This window comes from Toxorhynchites rutilus, chromosome 3, assembly GCF_029784135.1.
Source record: "Toxorhynchites rutilus septentrionalis strain SRP chromosome 3, ASM2978413v1, whole genome shotgun sequence".
NCBI lineage: Eukaryota > Metazoa > Arthropoda > Insecta > Diptera > Culicidae > Toxorhynchites > Toxorhynchites rutilus.
The window spans coordinates 116,544,110-116,563,349 of NC_073746.1; the positions used below are offsets into that span (position 1 = coordinate 116,544,110).

At 37.2% G+C, this 19,240-nt stretch overlaps 1 protein-coding gene across 3 annotated transcripts in view; it reads right to left on the minus strand.

Annotated features, from left to right (window-relative positions):
- The window catches only part of LOC129772788 (tyrosine-protein kinase Btk29A), a 312,094-nt gene that overhangs the window by 211,739 nt on the left and 81,115 nt on the right, over positions 1-19,240 (minus strand). The gene's annotated exons all lie outside the window — the stretch shown is intronic.

Sequence of the window (19,240 nt, forward strand, 5' to 3'; positions counted from 1 at the left end):
GTTATGCTGCTGTCGTCGTCGTTGCTCTTTACTTTGTGTATCTACAGACATATGAATATGAGGAGATGTCGACGATGGTTGGTAAGCAATGTCAGGTTCTGAGGCTCTCGAGCTCCCCGACGACACGGCAGGTTTTGTGCTGCTTTGAGAGCGCGTGCGAGCGAGTGTTTGGGGAGATGCACAAAAACTGCGCGCGCCTGCCAAAATCAGACTAGGTATCCTTGAGTGTTTCTCCTTCACGGGAGGGATTAACTTTGCTGCATTGCCATTGACCATTGAAATTGATTCGACAAATTTGCGATTACCATGATAATAAAAACATAATAACACTAATTTATAGCATATACAATATAATGTTACCTTGTCAGGCAGTAATTCATTTCACCAATTGTGTTACTCACCTGAAAAGATACAAGAAAAAAAATTATTACATTTTGAAGAAATATTTGGTACGATGATGAAAAACTAAATCATATACAATAATCCCAGCAGTTTGGATCAGTTGATATTTCAAGAATCCCAAAAAATGTCGTGAGCTTCACGTGTGACGTTTGATTCAGTTATATCATTTTTGATTCGTTGAACAGGTGTTGAAGTCGACGATTTTTTTCCCCTTCGCTCACCACCATCTCGAAGAAACTCTGTTATGAGCTTCCTGGAGTTGGGCACCTTTTATTAAATTGAAAAAAAACACAAGACAAAACACACACAAGGAAACGGACGCTAAAGGGTGAACGGGCAAACATAAAAGGGACGATGTTTGGATCCCAGTGAAAAACAAATTTCTTTTAAGGGATCCAAATAAAATTACAACACAACATAAAATCAATAATTAGGAAAACATTAACAATGAATAGAACTGGCACTCGTACTTAGAGAAAGAATTTGTGAACATGAAGAGTTATTACAGGAATTGTTATGCTTGTTCGTTGTTCAAATTATGAAATCGTTTATTGCCGATTTTAGATGTTTCTTTAATTTCTTTTTGAAGAGATCAGAGCGTGTGATAAGTCGGACTTCAGACGGTAACACATTGAAACGAGACGGTCCATAGAATAGAATGCGATGCTGGCCTATACTAGTCGTTGCTCGACTTCGTACTAAATTCTGGGCTTGTCGTGTGCTGTGTCGGTGGTTTGCTGTAGGGATTTCTAGGTTGTGGCGAGATTTATTGTCATTAATAACACTATGTACAAGTTTACAAGTCTGAAGTTCACGTAGTCCGATAAGTGGCAGTATACAATTAGGGATAATTTTTTTTTTTTTACTCCCATATATTTATTTTAGGCTCATTAGCATTTTATCTGAAACAGAGCCGAATTTTAATCGTGTACATGTCACATGGTTATCATTATCCATAATTAGCACATTACACAGTTGCCATTTTGCCAGTATTCCTTCTATACCATTGCATATGGTACATCTACACAGTAGCCATTTAGGCATAAGAGTTTTCTATCTGTTCTTCCATTATCCAGTTAGACCGGACAGCGGAGACAGTTGATATGATCATTGTTGAGTTATTAATAGAATAGCAGCCCGATGTTTCTTGCAGAGCAGAGCAGTTGTATGGATGAATCGATCTTATTTCGACCGTGGATCGATCTCCATCGCTGGTGATTGTTGCGTGGACGTAGTTATTCTGTAACAACACAAAGATGGTCAATGAGGGCCCTGAGTTTTGAACAACAATTAGGGTTGTCAGAGTATAATTCCAAAGTAGGATGTAGAGTTGGTAGCCTATATATTATTTTCAAGCGTCTATTCTGCAATGATTGAAGCTTCTTAAGTTTTGTTTTGCATGCATGACCCCACACTATTATACCATACTGCAGTTGAGAGTGAATGCATGCAAATTAAAAATTGATTAGAGCTCTCTGTGGTACAAAAGTGAATACTCTTTTTAAAATCCCGCAAAGGGAGGAGATTTTTTTTTCGAGATAATTTATATGATACATCCACGATGAGCAGTTAGTTCCAGAAGACACGTCCTAAGATATAATTTTATAATCCAATAAGATCTACTGTCGGACTGTTTCGATCTCGAGAGCTCCTAAATAGTTTGAATCGAACCTCGGGTTCAAAAAGGTTGTAATAAGGTCCAAACGATGTCAATGGGGATCGAACCAAGATCGGCTGTTTTACACGACCACACTATCCACATAGCCACTGATGCTGTTGCATAAATACATGATAATAGTACACCCCATCATAAAATGAAGTTGCAATGTGTTTTCTAAGAGTAAAAGAAGAGAGCATAAACGTGAATCTACATCCTTTTCGTTCTGAGCCGTGTATGTGGCAAAGTATGCGAAAAGTTTTAATGCGTGCTTATTTGCAATGTGTCTCTTGTTTCGCTCATTCATATTGCTCTCATATAGTACTCGAAGAAGCATTTTGTATAAGAATGGTATTCAGATAGCCCAAAGTAAACAAATGCACTCTGGAAAAATTGTAAACTTCCATTACATCAAGTGACATAGTATTTCCCGTCTTGACGATAGGGTATAGGGTCGCCATAGTAGCCCAAATTTACAATGCATATATATATTAAATATTTATAATTAATTTGCATATATTTACAATGGTCTACTATTTACAGCTCTGCTACGAAGTGTCATAAAAGATGCGAAATACGTTTTATTAATACAGTTTCAACTTATCTTTAAGGATCCTCAAGCACTAATACAAATAGTACAAAGCGAGTCATTTTCATTTTGATTCGGATCAGTTTCACGAAATTGTTACGATTTTAACGAAACTATTTTTCCTGCTATCTTTTCGCTCCCTTCTGTGCTGCGTTTTCCAAAAAAAAGTTTAGACCTCGATAGATTTCGCTTCTGCTTCATGTAGCCGTTTCATTAACTTTGATTCATTTGATGCAAAAGCTTCTTTCTTCCGACTTTCCTTCTCTTCTAGATAAACAGAATGAGAATTTCAAAGTCGTTGAATTAACCCTTCCGTTACGAGCGTCGTCTATAGAAATTCATACTGCTCTTCGATCACACCAGCGCGATGTGCATACTTTTCGGCGCAGTGCTCCGTACAGGGGTAGCACTTCGGCGGAGCACACTGCCGTAATGAAAGGGTTAACTAACTCAAGACTTTTATTGATACTAACCTTCCAAAGTGAAACATAACATCATAAACTTGTCGCATAGCACAACTGTTTCTTCGCTCAACCCCCGTCAAAATAGTCAAGCAATATGATGGATGGATATATATATATATATATATATATATATATATATATATATATATATATATATATATATATATATATATATATATATATATATATATATATATATATATATTGATTTTTGAATTGGTCCTATGTGCGTTTGTCGATCAAAGATTTGAACACCTTGATTCGCTTAGTATCCAGAGTGGGGTGGATTTGTAATATTGATGCATGTAAAAGTTTTGGAAATTGCAGCATATATAGCAACCTGTAACTTCAATGATGGTCTACAAGGCGTTTTGGAGATAATGAAAGAACTTGAGCTTGAAATTGGACCGGAGTGCAACGATTGCTGCTGGAAATCGGATAAGGAACGAATCGAACGAGCAAAGGTGTGGATTTCAGAAGTAGCTAGAGAAGCTCGCAAGTTCAATTTGGCAACAACAACGGAACAGAAGGAATACCTTTTAAGCGTTGAAGGACAGTTTTATGGTCAAGGGATTGCAGACTGAAGATACGATGTAAAATAAACGAAATAAATGTATCCAAAATTTAAAACGCGTTTTTCTCGAAACCTTGTTTTGCAAACTGGAGGGAGTTCTACCTCCGGAACGGTATATCCGATTTAGATGTTGTTTAGAATTGTTTTTCCCAGATTCTCCATTAAATTTCCTGTCAGCGTTTTTATAATATTTTGACAAATAAAATTTTGGTGAATATTTTTGTCTTGATTTTTTTTACAATTGAAATGTCGCAATTTCGTTAAAATGAATATTTCGAAAAATAATCCTACGTACGATGAGAAGAAATATATCCAAGATCACGTAGAAAAATCAACAAACCAGTTGCAGCTATTTAGGAGGCAGTTTAATTGACACCAATTTATTTTTTGTTTATTAAATAATATATCTAAAAAAACTGTGATATAATATTAATCATATTAATTTATTTTCTCGTTGAAAAAAATCACGAAAATCTCATACTTTGTATAGTGTTCATAGTGCGCTACCCCCTTCAACTGGTTCTAATTCAAAAATTACGCTACATAGTCATCTGAGTCGTCTGAGAGTTAATTTGAACATACTGCTACCTTGCCGATCGCTCGTGCAGCTCAGTGCAAGCATTCTGTGCAATGAAATATGAGTTTATCGAATAGAATATGGGACTGTGCTATGAAGTATACGTTTTTTGCATTCTTGAAATCGTTTGATGATTTTTGAAAGTTTGAAACAAAATTCGACAAATAGGTGCCCTGATTAAAAAAATGTCCAACTTTCCAAATTCTTTATTTTAAAAACAGGTCCGTTTGTACAGAAGCTTAAACAGTATAATAACTGTCTTCGGAATATGGAGAAATCTTTATGCTTTAGAAGAGGGTTCACATTACCCCAATATCGTCAATTCTGTTCGCTGATAAACCCTTTAAACCCTTTGAAAAAGCGCTCCATCGGAAAACAGAATATTATTGATATTCGAATGATTTCGAGCAATTCAGTGGCGAAAACGCATTGACATAATTTTCATGATACGATTTTTCTGTTTCTTTATCCAATTTTTAATTAGGGTTGCATCAAGACATGTTTAACTATCCAATTTACAATACTAGGTGTAGAACAAAGGCACCAACGTAGCTAGCTGTCGTTATCGTTGTCCCTCTCGCGTTGAAAAAGTATTTCACTACCACCTAGTACGCACAATCAATCACAAAATTTAGTGTACACCCTGTGATGGTTTGTTATTTGTGAGTTTTTCAGGGTAAAAAATTAATAATTAAAATCGATTTATATTCATCGTAGAATCGATCCTTTTTACTCTCATGTAGTGATAAGAAAAAAAAATAAAATGGTCACATTTCTACTTCATGTTTGTAAACCAAAAAGAAATGTTTCGAGAACGAAAGCGTTACGCCGGAGAACGAGATTTTGAGTGTTAATAGTTCCTAAACAACTGAACGAAATGGTATGATAAACACTTCATTCGAAATATAAAATGTCTACGCGTTATATACTTGTTACTTTTTGATCCAAAAACAGCGATTGGAGCAAGTTGTCGCTGTTGTGGGGAAGCTATCTTCGTTCATCATGAAAGTGCTGATGAACGGCGACACCAAGAGCCTGTTTGTGTGGAGGAGAGTGATGCCACTGAAAAGGCGACCAAGAAAGTAAAAGCATCGAAAATTGGTTCCGCTTGAGGCATCGGAGCGGCCGCCACACACACACACATACACGCGCACGACTATTTTCGTTTGGTGGTTATCGAGAAAAATCCGGAAAGATGTCATCGTTGCTGCAAAATAATCTGCCAGTTCCCCTTGGAATTGAAAATTACATTCAAGTAAAAGAGTTTATTTTAATGTTTTCTATTCATTTAATACATTTTGTTTTGTCAAGAAGGCGACCAAGAGAGTACTAGCATCGAAAATTGGTTCCGCGTGAGGCAACGGAGCAAAAATATATACATATGAGAGGGGCGATATTTTTTTTTTATTAATTCGTTTATTTTTGCAGGCTCAGTAACTTATGTTTAAAGGAGCCGAATTCTTAAATATAATTTTAAAACTATATATATAAACAATTTTCTTACATCTATGGTTAGTAAGGTGGAAAACCGATTTCTCGCGGTGTACTCGAGTTTAGAAGGGTGACATAAGGGGCGATCTTGTTTTGAGATATAAAAAAAAATTAAATTTTCGGAAGGTTTCTTAATCGTATATTTAAAATGGCTAGTTCCAGAAAGTTCATTAACTTTCCAACAACCGTTTTTTTCCAGACAGCTGGATTTCGAGTTACGATTTTTTTTATAAAAAGTTAATGGTTATGGATACGACGATTTCAACCATCCATCGAAGCGGATCAGGTCGAATTCGGATATTCGTCGGGTCAATTGGGCATAGAATTTCCCATTCCAACACATCCACAGACTGTGCGTATCTCTGCAATATTGCTATTGTGTATTTTTAGGCGTTATTGGTATTTATTTAAAGAAAAGATATAATTGAATGAAAAAAACTCCAGGAAATATTTTTCTTCAACTTCATTCAGTTCTAATAGTCATTTAATTCAGCCTCCTCAAAACCAAATTATTGATTCTCGGTCTGTGATACCGTATGCGCGAGTATAGGAGGCATCCTCATAACAGCATCCATGTTGGCTACAATCAATGCAAGAACAACGAAAATAAAACAACCAAACTGAAACAAAAATATATACCGCCACGAATGTTTTAGATGAATGGGAGATAAACAATTTGAATGGATTCAAAAAAACCCTCGACTACGCAAAACCTTGATGCTCGATGGATGCAACTTGCTTCCCCATCACCGTCATCTCGCAGGTATCCCTGTCACCGACTTGCGCTATAAGCGCATTAAGTGAGATCAATCCATCTGCGTTACACGTTATTGTGCGCGCACGTTAAGCTCTGCAGGTAATGTAATAACCTGCACCAATCGGGTGATCAATTCATGCAAACAGCTCGTCGTCGCTCTCCGTGTGGGAGATTAGTCGGATGATGGATTGACAGAGAGCGAGGAAGAAAATTCCAATCCAAAAACAAGCGTGCTTGTGAGGTTTTCAAGTTGGTCCCATTTTAGGGGCAGAACAATGCGGGGAACAATCTCTTACACCTTGAATCATAATGTAATATTGCTCGCAAAATATGACTAAGAATTTCTTATTCGGGACACGGATTTAGAATCTAAGATCAATTTTTCAATCTGAGGTCTCCATTCTAGGTCCTCTAGGTCCTCAAATTTAAATCCGAAATGGAAATGGTAATGTGACATCAGCGATCTAAAGGAGTTTAGTTCAGTATCTTAGAATTGAGTGGAGTCCGGAAACTGAATCAGTTATTGACGGTTAAGATTATCTTTACTCGACGTTAGTTTTTGCGCAAACCATGTATATTCATACAGATATTTATACTTAATAAGACTCGAAGCCGCCTAATTTATCACCATTAGACAGCATCAGAAGGTCCTTCATACCTTTAAATTTTCCTTTCTCTCGCGCTTCTTTGTGAATCCGTAGAGACCATTAGGAGCGTGTCATAAAAACGACACACTAAAAAGCACAATAAAACTGATTGCGAACCTCTTCAAAAACTGTCCTCAACCTTAATGCATTATGCTATTCTGACCCTTGCCTTTCCATTTGCATTGAACGGTAAGTGCGAGAATAACGCCTGTCAGCTCAAGATCACATCATATTACACACCAACACCGTCTCCAAAGTCCATTCGAGCAGTGAAGAAATCCGAGAAGATAACTAAATATAATAACAAAATATGAGCAGGGTCTTCTTTAGGATTTGCTTGAAGGGAACAGTCCCAGAGCAATATGCAAATGATGGTGCGATTTAGCAACGGTAATTGATGCATTTTCTTCCCCATTCATCCCCATTAATGAAATATATATCCCCATCAGTTTCTTCTCTTCGGAGAAAACAAAAATCAGCCGAAACGTAGGACTAAGTTTACGATGCATCCAAAACTAGAAACCAGCTGGGCGAACAAGGGGCGAATCAAGTTTAGGCCAGGCACCTCCGGGTGGATCGCTTTGTTTGGGAAAAGAAGACAGTAGAATAACAAATGAGTTCTCTCTCCTACACTTTCATGCAGCAACTCCGCGAAAGAAAAATTTTGCTCTACGCTGGGGAGTTTTGTGCGCGAACGAGTGTGTGTCTATGAAAACCAACACCGTTATCGACCAGCAAGCTTTCCAAATGTTTGTGCACCGCTCTGAACACAGCTTCGAAAGCTCAAGGTGTTTCGAATAGCACTTGCACCCGCCCATTGGATAGTCGTACATACCTATACATGTGCGCTTAAATCCATCGGGAACAGCAGCCCTTAATCGGACGGACGTATGTCAATTGATTCATGCACGGTACCTGTACATAAACTAGGTTGACCAATCAGACATGATAAATGACCCAGAATGCTCACGCCATGAATCGCATCCCCATCGACAGCGGCAGCAGCCTCACACCAGGGCAAACTGAACCTGTTGGACATGTTGGACGGGCGAGCGAACGAGATTTTGGTGGAGTCACCCCCTCACACGGCAGGTCATTGTGTCCATTCGCACTTAATCTGCATGAGCGTGTTACCTGCCAACTTTCCGATCGCCTCCGCGCACGCTGTGGTCGTCGTGAGAGCCTGGGCCACTGACCTGCCACTAATACTCATTTAAATTTCAGAGAACTTAATCATACCCCGCTGCGCCACCGGTTCCCCACCGCACACCGATCAGCGCCCTGAATCTCGATGGACTCCCAAAAAAGGGTCCCTAATTGTAGGGGAGCAAGCAGCATATGAGCGTTCGTAAGCGACCGCAACCGTCTCGCGGGAGACGGACGACAAGGCGATAAAGCCAACTTGAAAATTGTTGTTGTTGTTGTTGGTAGTGTTTCTCGTTTTATTTTACACTTTTTATTATTAATTTGATTTCAGACTCGTTTTCTGTCTGAGGAAGCAATCTCGCTCTTTCTCTCGCACTCTTGCCAGCAGACATAAGCCGGAGGCAGTCTTTTGTTCTCAATCTGGTTGCTGTCAGAGTATGAAATGCAAAGTCAAACATTGGGATGTCAAAATGTCGACAATTAGCTTTAAAAATATAGATTTATTATATCCTCTCGCGATTTTAATATAAGAGTTACAAGCTCAGCGTAAAACTGCGGCTCGATAGAAGGTCGAATACAGTCGATCCTCTCCGATTTATCAATCAACGAACCTTCTTTGTGAAATGATTGTTTTTCGATTTATTTCAAAATATTTACTAAAATAGGATGTTTCTACAATAGATGTAAGATGTACAAAAAAAACGTACACTTTTTTAGATGTCTTTCCAATGTTAATTGTGAAGAATGGATATAAGATATCAAAGCTAGAGTCTTTCGATATCTGGATGCAAAAAACGGATCTATCCCGGAGCCTTGTTGATAAAATAGAAATGTTAAGTACACAAAATGAAGGTCATTGATTGTACTCTTATCTAGCGAAGAAAAAAATCCGTTGTGATTTTGATGAAATTTCAAACTTTTCTTCGAATACCACTCATCAAATATTGAACACTCTTTTGCCTATCCTGAGCGGCCATTTTGTTCTACAATCTCTTCATTTCTGTCGCATTATGAGTCACTTTTTCACTCTTATTCAACTTGTGTTTGACAATTGTCTAAAATTTCTTGAACCTGATTACGTCGAACTATGGAAGTGTCCATAATTAGTTTTCGGTTCGCGACTTCTATCAAGTATAACATCTTTGAAACAAAATGAATCGTGACGAACTTTCAGAACGAACTGCTGTCAAAACATTCCAGATCAGATCACTAGGAGCGCTGCAGTAAAATAAAAAGAGCGTCCAGATGTTGAATGACTCGACACGGTATGACTCGGTATGAACCAAAAGCCCTTCGAAATGATCACTTCGGTTCTTTTTTGCAGATCTAAATTATTTCCTCGAAATTTTCAATGAGTTTTTCACACAAAATAAACCATGGAAGATACATTTTATTTGTAAGCGTGAGAAGAGAACAGAGTTATATTGAAATCAGCGGGAATATGCTGAAATTTAAAACACAGTAGGTTCATTATCGAGTGATATTTATCAATAAAAGTAAGTTTTTAAAACTCTAATTGGCATAACCCATCAGAAGATTTAAGTTTGCCATCGTAAAATCACTCATAATTGAAAATATAGGTTCATGAGTCAAATTCTAGTTATTCTGGGAGGTTCCAAATTTCTACTTCAACATGATGAAATCTGCGTTTGGAACTCACCGACTCTTACAAACTCACTGACTCCACCAGTAGGAGAACTTGTCCAAAGTAGAAGTGAACGAACGATCCAGAATGGCGTCAAGATCGTCACGGAAAAGAAGCAGAGAACATGTTGCTCCTTAGTTTTGTAGTCCGTGTTAGGGAAACACATTCTGGTCTACACAAAAACATGTGAATAAAAAAGTACCATGCATCGTACATCAATTTATCATAACTGAGTGGATACCGGAACTGAACCTCGTTTGTATGGAGAATTTTGTGATTTCGATCGCTTACTTCCAAAGCAAGTTTTTGGATCAATAAGTAACAAGCAATAACTCTTGAACATTTTATCTATCGAATGAAGCGATTATTATAACACTTCTTTCAGTCGGCAAAAGGAATCAACGTTCAAAACTTTGCACTCCAAACGTAACGCTCTTGTTTTCGAAGCTTTGAACTTCTACTCCGGCACAGAAATGAAACACGTAGTCCTACGTCAAAAGTAATTAAGTTAAGATCTCTACATTCAGACCCACCGCCAGGTATACAACCGTAGAAGAAGGTGGGTAGACATAGAACAAGGACAATGATTAGAAGCAGGGTAAATAAGGGATCAGAGGCTGACTATTTGAGATATAGGAAATCCGCCTGTGACGAAACGTGTAAATAAGTAATGTAAGTAAAGCCGCATATAAAAATGACAACATTGTGTATTTTTCAGGCTTTATTGGCATTTTTTTGAAGAAGAGGGTATAATTGAATGAAAAAACTCAAAAAAATATGTTTTCTTCATCTTTATTATGTTTTAATAGTGATCAAATTCAGTCTCCTCCAAACAGAGTAATTTTTGATACTCCAACACAAATAACGAAATTCGAATCACTGTTCACTGTTCTTAATTAAAAGTAAGCAACTGAATATAATTCATGGAAGTATAAATAGCTATAAAACAACATAAAAATGTATTAATCGATTGTGGTTTCATTGGAGTAAGAATCAGAACATAGCATAACTGCATGCTCGAAACAAACATATTTTCTACATTTCATGCAGTTGTTGCGTATTTTTCGGGTCTTTTATCGAAGAGAAGAATGTATAACGACCTTCTAGATAATTAACAGATGATTAAGGTTTTGGAATATAAAGTTTGCATATTTCTAATATTCTTTGTTTATGTATTCTTGGTAATGCCTTTTTTTAGATGGGACATTAAAAGATGATATAAAAGGATTTCTAGGAACTTCCGTTTCTTTTTCTAGTTTTCGTGTCGATATTGTTCATTATAAAAAAAATATCCCCGAAACTGTAACTAAAATTACCAAATTACCATTACCGAAATCACCATACATAACCACCAATTAGTTTATAGTTTACTGTTTATAATTATTCCACAACTGAAATTCTTTCACAAGTGTGTATATGTATGACCATTATATTTAGCGAATAATTTAGCGAAGTAATACGAAAGTCAAACATGTATATTTTCCTTTTGAACTTATGAATCTAACGACGAATAGTTAATATATGGATCCGTTCAATCTAGTTACAAAAGGGATTGAAATCAAATAAGTATAGTCCGGTAATGATCTTATGCATTATATGCAATAAATATTCCACGCCATTAACATTAATTTATACATTTCATTCAACAATATTCTAGAATATGAAAAAAGGCACTTGTCCAAAAAAGTTACTCCTATACTCGCGTCGGTGTGTCAGACCGAATGTGTTAAAAAAGTGACACACGTCCTCTTTGTACCAACACATGCGATACGCTAAACGATGACGAACGACGAATAACGAAGCTAGAGAGAATCACAAAGTTGTAGTGTTGATATTTTCTGAGAAATGAACGAATTATTGATTTCTCGGTCTGACAGACCAATGCGCGAGTATAGGAGTGTTAAAGAAAAACAACTTTAAATAAATCCACAGGACACTCTCTAGGCTCTTTCCCAATCTCAGTCATTGCACAATAGTCCAGGAGGTGCATTTAAGTGGAAATTAGCATTAAAAGCTCGACAGTTATTCTCTAGACAAAAACTGTCTTCAACAAAATTGTTACATATAATAGAGCGCTAATTTTTATGTTATCAAAATAGGGTGACCAAAACTGCCGATGAAATAAAAAATATAGCATTCTTATCTTTATACACAGCGGTAAACATAGTTCAACAATGTTGTAGTCCCAGTTATTCGAGACATCTTTGTAGAACAAAGTTTTCTCCTATCTCTTGAAATAACCTGTTCAGGAATGTAGATAATTTTCCTAGCCTAGTCCTAGAAACACGGAGAAAGCTCGCTAACTTTCGAGCTCTCGCTCAATTTGTCTAAATGGTCAGCTTGACCTATCGTAAAGCTTTTTCTCGCGCTTTTAATCTGACCAAGACTATAAATATTAAAGCGCAACGCAGAATCACTCTCTTCATCAGTCGGAAATACATACTGAAGTACTCAACGTCTATCGTGTTATCGCTGGAATATCAGACAGAGTTAAGTTCAATAAAAATGTAACCAAACTGACCGCGTGTTTTAGCACCATCGATTTTCGATTTCTTAACATAACCGATATAGCGCCTTTTTTCTATGTTACATTAGGGTCACCATGAAAAAATTATTGATGGCATTTGAAAGCGCATATTCCACTCTACATAATGTGTGATTTTCAAAACTATTATTGCACACCATACAAATGGGCTACCATACAAATGAAACATAAATTCTTACATTACTCGAGAGTTAATCAAACAAATAAAACGAAATTTGGCATGTGGAAGTTTTAGTGTGCAATAAATGCTTCTATCGTAATAAGATACCCCTCCCCCCATCTCTCAGGGGGGGGGGGGGCGCTACCATACAAATGAAACAATTACTCGTTTACTCGAGTAACTAATTACTCGAGAATTAATCAAACAAATGAAACCAAATTAGGTATATGGAAGTTTTAGGGTGCAATAAATGTTTCTATGGTGGTTAGACACTCCACCCCTTTTTCTAAGGGGGACTGTCATACAAATGAAACACAAATTTCTGCATTACTCGAGAATTAATCAGGCAAACGAAACCAAATTAGGTATATGAAGGTTTTAGGGCGCAAAGTTTTCACGGTGGCTAGACACTCCACCCCCCTCTCTAAGGGGGAGCTGCCATACAAATGAAAGACAAATTTCTGCATAACTCGAAAACTAATCAAACAAACGTAACAAAGCAAACGTGGGCTGTCATAAAAATGAAAAATAAATTTCTGCATAAATCTAAAACTAAACAAGCAAATGGAGCCAAATTTGGCTTGTGAAGATTTTAGAAGGCATGAAACGTTTCTATGGTGATTAGACACTCCTCCCCGCTCTCTAAGGGGAGAAGAGCGGAGGGGTCTGTCTTTATTCTATCGTATTTTCTGTATCAAACACTTCTTCCATATAACGGAACATGTTATTTGCATGTGGTTGAAAAATCTTGAACGAGAATTGTATCTGAAAATAATCTGATATTATAATAATGAGTTTTGGTAGAAGTACTAGGAATTTTATAGTAAAAGGTAAACTCAACGGGGTCGATTAGAAGATCAATCAATGAACAGTTCTGCGATTGGGCTCATGAACTTGCGCTTAGTAAGAAAACGTAAATATTTGAAGGTATTGATAACAAAAAACAAATTTTAGACGGGACGAAGTTTTCCGGGTCAGCTAGTGGTATATAAATATATCGCAAGAATGATTTTGCGTAGTATGCGTTCAAAATCTCTTAAACATTTCGTTGCATGCCCTATTTTCAATTTCGCATGGTGATGCCCCATATAGGAATCAAATACGTTAATGTGGTTTTGCAATATGCCACGCTCGGTCCCACATTTTCAATATGATCGAAAATATTTGCGAATAATGGAATTGCAAGTTCTATTCTATCCGCTATTATCCAGTCGTGGCATCTTCTGGTAATCACTGATTACTACCAATTGCTTAGATCAGATCACGTACACCGATACTGTAATTTAAGGCTTATATCATCATGTTATTGAGAAAAAAAAATGAAAATTTGTTTGTTTCCATGAACGTGAGAGAGTGAAAAAGACGCACAAAAATATTACTTTTATTCATATATTCCGACATCAATTCACTGCATACTGTCACATTATACAGGTAAACTTAGATATAACGTACATTTCTCTTTCAAAATTGTACATTGTATCAAATTGTACGTTATATCGAAGCAAAATAAAAAACATAGTAACATGGCTTGTATTACTTTTTTGTGTTGTTGTTTGGGTGAGGTAAATAAATAATGATGAAAAAGTTCAACTAAAAGATGAAGCCAACCTTTCTCCCGATGTTCCCCTTGATGCTATTGATTCATTTAGAATCCGGAATCATAAAACCAGTTGTATTTCGAGATTTGTTAAAAGTACAGACCAGCAAGAGACCTTTGTTGAACCTACCTATTTCGGAAAATATTTTCTACACATTGAACATGTGTACGCTATATCGAATGACGTTATATCGAAGTTACCCTGTGCTCATATTCAGTGAGAACTCCAAAAAATATCTGTTTTCAATTGAAGGTAGAGTTTCCACATAGATGTGGAAAGCGACTGAATGTACCCATAAATAAAAATTTAATCATTGGTTTTGACTGTCACTTTTTTGCAAATGCTCAATATTACAAATTATAGGCTGTATCGATACCTGTAAATGATGTTAAAATGAAGGCTATAACCCAAAGATTTTCAGGGTTTTGATTATTCAATTATTTATAACATTAAAGTTCAGTAAATTTACATATGAAAATGAAGTGTTCGGAATTTGAATCACGCGTAGAAATTTGATTCATATTCCGAACACTACTTCAATACTAATTTTAATGATGATTTCTGCATAAAATATCTTTTTTTTTTACCCAGTTATTTTAGGTTCTTACATTCTCCTGCACTTAACATGAAAACAGCAATCAAAATAGTCGAAACAACTACAAAAACTGAAAAATGAACGATGCTTGCAAACATTTTATCATTGGTTTTGACTGTCACTTTTTTGCAAATGTCTAATATTATGAATTATATGCTGTATTGATACCTATAAATGATGTCAAAATGAAGCCTATACATTAAAGAATGTCTGTGTTTTCATTATTAAATTATTTATAACATAAAAGTTTAGTAAATTTATATTTAAAAATGAGGTGTTCTGAATATGAGACTGTTCGGAATATGAGACAAAACGGTACGTATAGGCAGCCAAATAACTGCCTTTTTTGGCATGATACTTAATGTTTTTTTTATAATTATCACACGTCAAGGTATTGCCAGAGAGTTGCTAACATTTCTGAGAACAATATTGAACGAAAAATTTAAATACTTTGAAAATTGCAGAGCACTGAACTTCATGTTCGTTTTTCTCGAAATCATAAAAATGTAACATGGTCCGGTCTGACTTAACACCGTACGCTACTGGAAGGATGGAAGAAATCAGTAGCTAGTGTTGACACCTAAATTAATATTTTCAAGAAGCCTCATGTTAGTGAAAATAAAACTTTTCGAGCACCCCAAGCCCAACACCATTGTATGAGGGTACAAGCGCCCAAATTTGGACCCGTGGGAGTCCACTGGATCTGCCGATTAGCTGTCGAATAAAAAAAAAACGCGCTCGCAAATCCAGTGCTCTCGTTCGCGGCTCTGTCGCACGGCTGTGTCGCTGCTTTGTCCGCCACTGCCACTGTTGTTCAGCATTGCTTTCTGTCCCTTCCTGGGAGCGGAACTCTCTTCTCGTACGCGACTCACAATAAAACTGTAACGCTCATTTGCATAAGAAATCGCATTTTTCTCCGTTCTAAATTCCCCCCCCCCCCTCCTAACACACGCTTTGTGGGGAAGCTTCATGGACCACTTGAGGAGGCCGACCGACCGACCGAGAAAAATACTCTCTCACACTTGAGTCGATGATTCAGCCCGGCGAGAAGGGGCACACAGCTTTCTTAGTTATGGCGCAGTTAAAATGCTAGCGCTAGCTAGCATGAGCTGCTTATCAAATTAATTGGAAACATTTGTTAGGGTAATTATCGCGCTAATCGCACTTTTGGTTGCCACTAACGGACCGTTTTGTAGCGTCGCACTCATTCAAGAGCGCTGTATCGGTGGTCTTACGAACACTTACGATGACGAAAGTCTCGTGGAGGTCTGGGAACTCTGATCTGAAACTCGTCTTGGAACGACGCATTTTGTGCAGAATCAGGTTCGAGAGCAGCAGGGCTTTGATCGTGAATTCGGCCCAGGACAGACGTAATGAAATCGAAACTGATATTTATTCACCCATTGCATCTGGGTAGCACCACATGCGGCCGCCAGTGCGATATATCTCGGAGCAGGCGGGTGTCCACTTGCAATCACGGTGAGAATGTCGTAAGTTGCCGCAGAACTGGTCGACCCTCCACATACAGCCGCTTGGACCGTGTTCGGGTATGATTACTACCCTATTGCCAATTGTAACTAGGTCAACGCAGAGTGGCGTTGCCGAAAAGTTGGGCGAGATCAGCATGAATAAATTACGGGTCGATTTCTAGGTCAGTAGTGTGAAGTGAACAGTATGCCGGACAAGTGGTGGGAAAAGTATCAGGACTGAAATTGTTGCGTAAAAATATGTTCGCTGTTATTGCGAATAAATTGTATCCATTGGACAGTTATTACAAATCGATTATCGCTTTTTCCTTGCATTCAAGAAAGATTTGGTCACAATTTTGGTCGAATCTCAATAATTTATTCCAGGTGGAACAATAGATTGAAACCTGCAACAAAAGCGTTCCGTTCGAAGGCAAAATTGAGATGCCGGTAATAATTGTCTTAATTGCAAAATGGAACACTCCAATCTGACCTATATTGGATTTCATCCGTGTGGGATACATATGGAGAAGTGTAAATGTATTAATTGAGAAAACTGCAAGTGGAAAGTGCTGGATGATATGGGATAGCAAACAAGTGGAATTCAAGCAAAACAATTACCTTCCGCTGGATGCAATCAATTATGGTTGCCCATAAGTGCAGATCAGTCAGAAAGTGCAAATTAAAATCTCAACCGACCCAAATTAACGCCCAATTTTCTTGTTCCAGTACAAACTATGCCGAAAAGCAGCGGAAATAACTCGAAATATCACTATCATTCATCTGTTAAATGTACCAAAAACAATTTTAATTATACAAAAATAGCTGCTGTGAAATGTATATAATCTTCACTTTTGACATAGGACCATTTGATGATTTGCTTACCAATCGACTCGAGAATTCTCTAAAATTACGCGTGAATCGCTCACTCGAAATGCAAATGCAATGTTCGATCTGAGGACACTTACGAGAAAGAAAATATTACAACTTGAGATTCACCCGATTTTGAAAAATTAAATATTGCTTTGAATGAAATTAAATGTAGCGAGTAAAATCCGAACAGCTTCCTAGTTGCAACATTAGGGATATTCTCTACAACATTAAAATACTCTCTACAACACAAAAATTTTAACAGATTTGAAATCGCGTATCTTAACGCGTATCATTAACGAACTTTGATAATTTTGCATGTCTTCGAAAAGCAAAAATATGTATACCTTTCTACAGTATTACTTTGATAAAAGGACATATAGTAAAAAAATCATTTGATTTAACGTTTTTGCCATTACTCTATTTTTTCAAATTTTCGTCATTTTCCGAAAAATGGAAGATTGTGAAAAATAAAATTCTTGAACATTGGGGCTGCTTTAACGCCAATATTCAAAATTAAACCAACGGTCAAAATCGTCAAAAAATTTCAGCTCGGTCGTTAATAGATTAACCTTCGAAACCAGTTGACTCACACCAACTTAAAGTTGGTCTTATTTTTTACATCCACTCTTTTACATGACATTTGACATGTATTGAAATTGAAGTCAAGCCTGTTAAATGTATTAAACCTTAATTTAACGATCTTTTTTGCAATCTTCTTCCAAACATAAGGATATATCTTTTTCTATCATTCGTTACAAAATGACTCTTTCATTAGATTTTCCTCGTGCACGAAGGAGCCAGGTCCAATCTGAGGGACGCGTTCGGCTGTCCTCCACACCTTCGAATCGCCCAGCAAAGTATGTTCATAGTAGTTTCCAATAGAATAAACAACCCTTCCCGCGGAGTTTCGAAGGACTAAAGCAGAACTGCTCCATTATTACGGGCAGATTTTAATGAGAGAAATAATTATGCACTGAAAGAAATAAAGAAGTGAAAACGGAAAGGGATTGAATGCAATTAGCCTTGGTCGTGATAACGTTCACCCCTTGCGGATATCAGTTCGGTGAACTCGATTACTTTGAATGTATCGAAAATTATGTACTAGATGTGCAACGGAAATTTTTGGTTTCGCATTTCGGATGACGGTAATGACAGGTTCATCTTTTACCAATGCCACAATGCATGTTACAATACGGAAATTCTTTTTCTGAAGATGGAAAAAATTGACAACATTCACAATAAAAACTATAAGTGATTTTTCTGATATCAAATTCCTGGATCAAAATTCAACTCGAACGACTGAACAATTCGCAAAATGATTAGCCATGATTTGAACAGTAATTTACAAGCGTCTAAAATCATATGGTTTCATTCAACATAAGGAAATTGGATGCCACCTAAGTTGATGCTGAGGTACATCGGAAGGTGATTTTGAATATTATTTCAATGCTGCTTGGGCGCTATAAAAGTATTGAATCAACAGAACAGTGCAAAAATTACTAGACTAAAGGGTGTGTCACATCAAATTGCATCACGGAAAAAACGCTGTAGAAATTTAATTTTTAGGAATTATATCTTCAGCTTTCGCTTATAATCAGATAAGAGTGTATAGATCACGTTGGCCATGCTTCACTGTAAATTTTTCGTAAATTTGGAAAAATGTCGTCGAACGAAAAAGAGCGTCGTGAATCAATCCTGTGCACTCATTTCGAGAATCCGGAGTTGTCACATCGGGACATCGGTAAGATGCTGGGAATCGTCCAATCCACGGTCAGCAGAGTACTAAAACGATACTTCGAGAACCTAACCATCGACCGGAAGGTGAAGAACGGCAAAAATGGATGCTCCGTCAGTGAAAAAGATCACAAGCGCGTAGTTAAGCAGTTTAGACGTGATTCGAGAAGTTCGGTCCGGGATGTCGCCAATAAGCTGAATTTGTCAAGTTCATTCGTCCAGCGGACCAAGCAGCGGGAGGGCCTGCGTACATACAAGGTTCAGAAGGCTCCTAACCGCGACGAAAGGCAAAACATGGTGGGGAAGACGCGAGCCCGGAA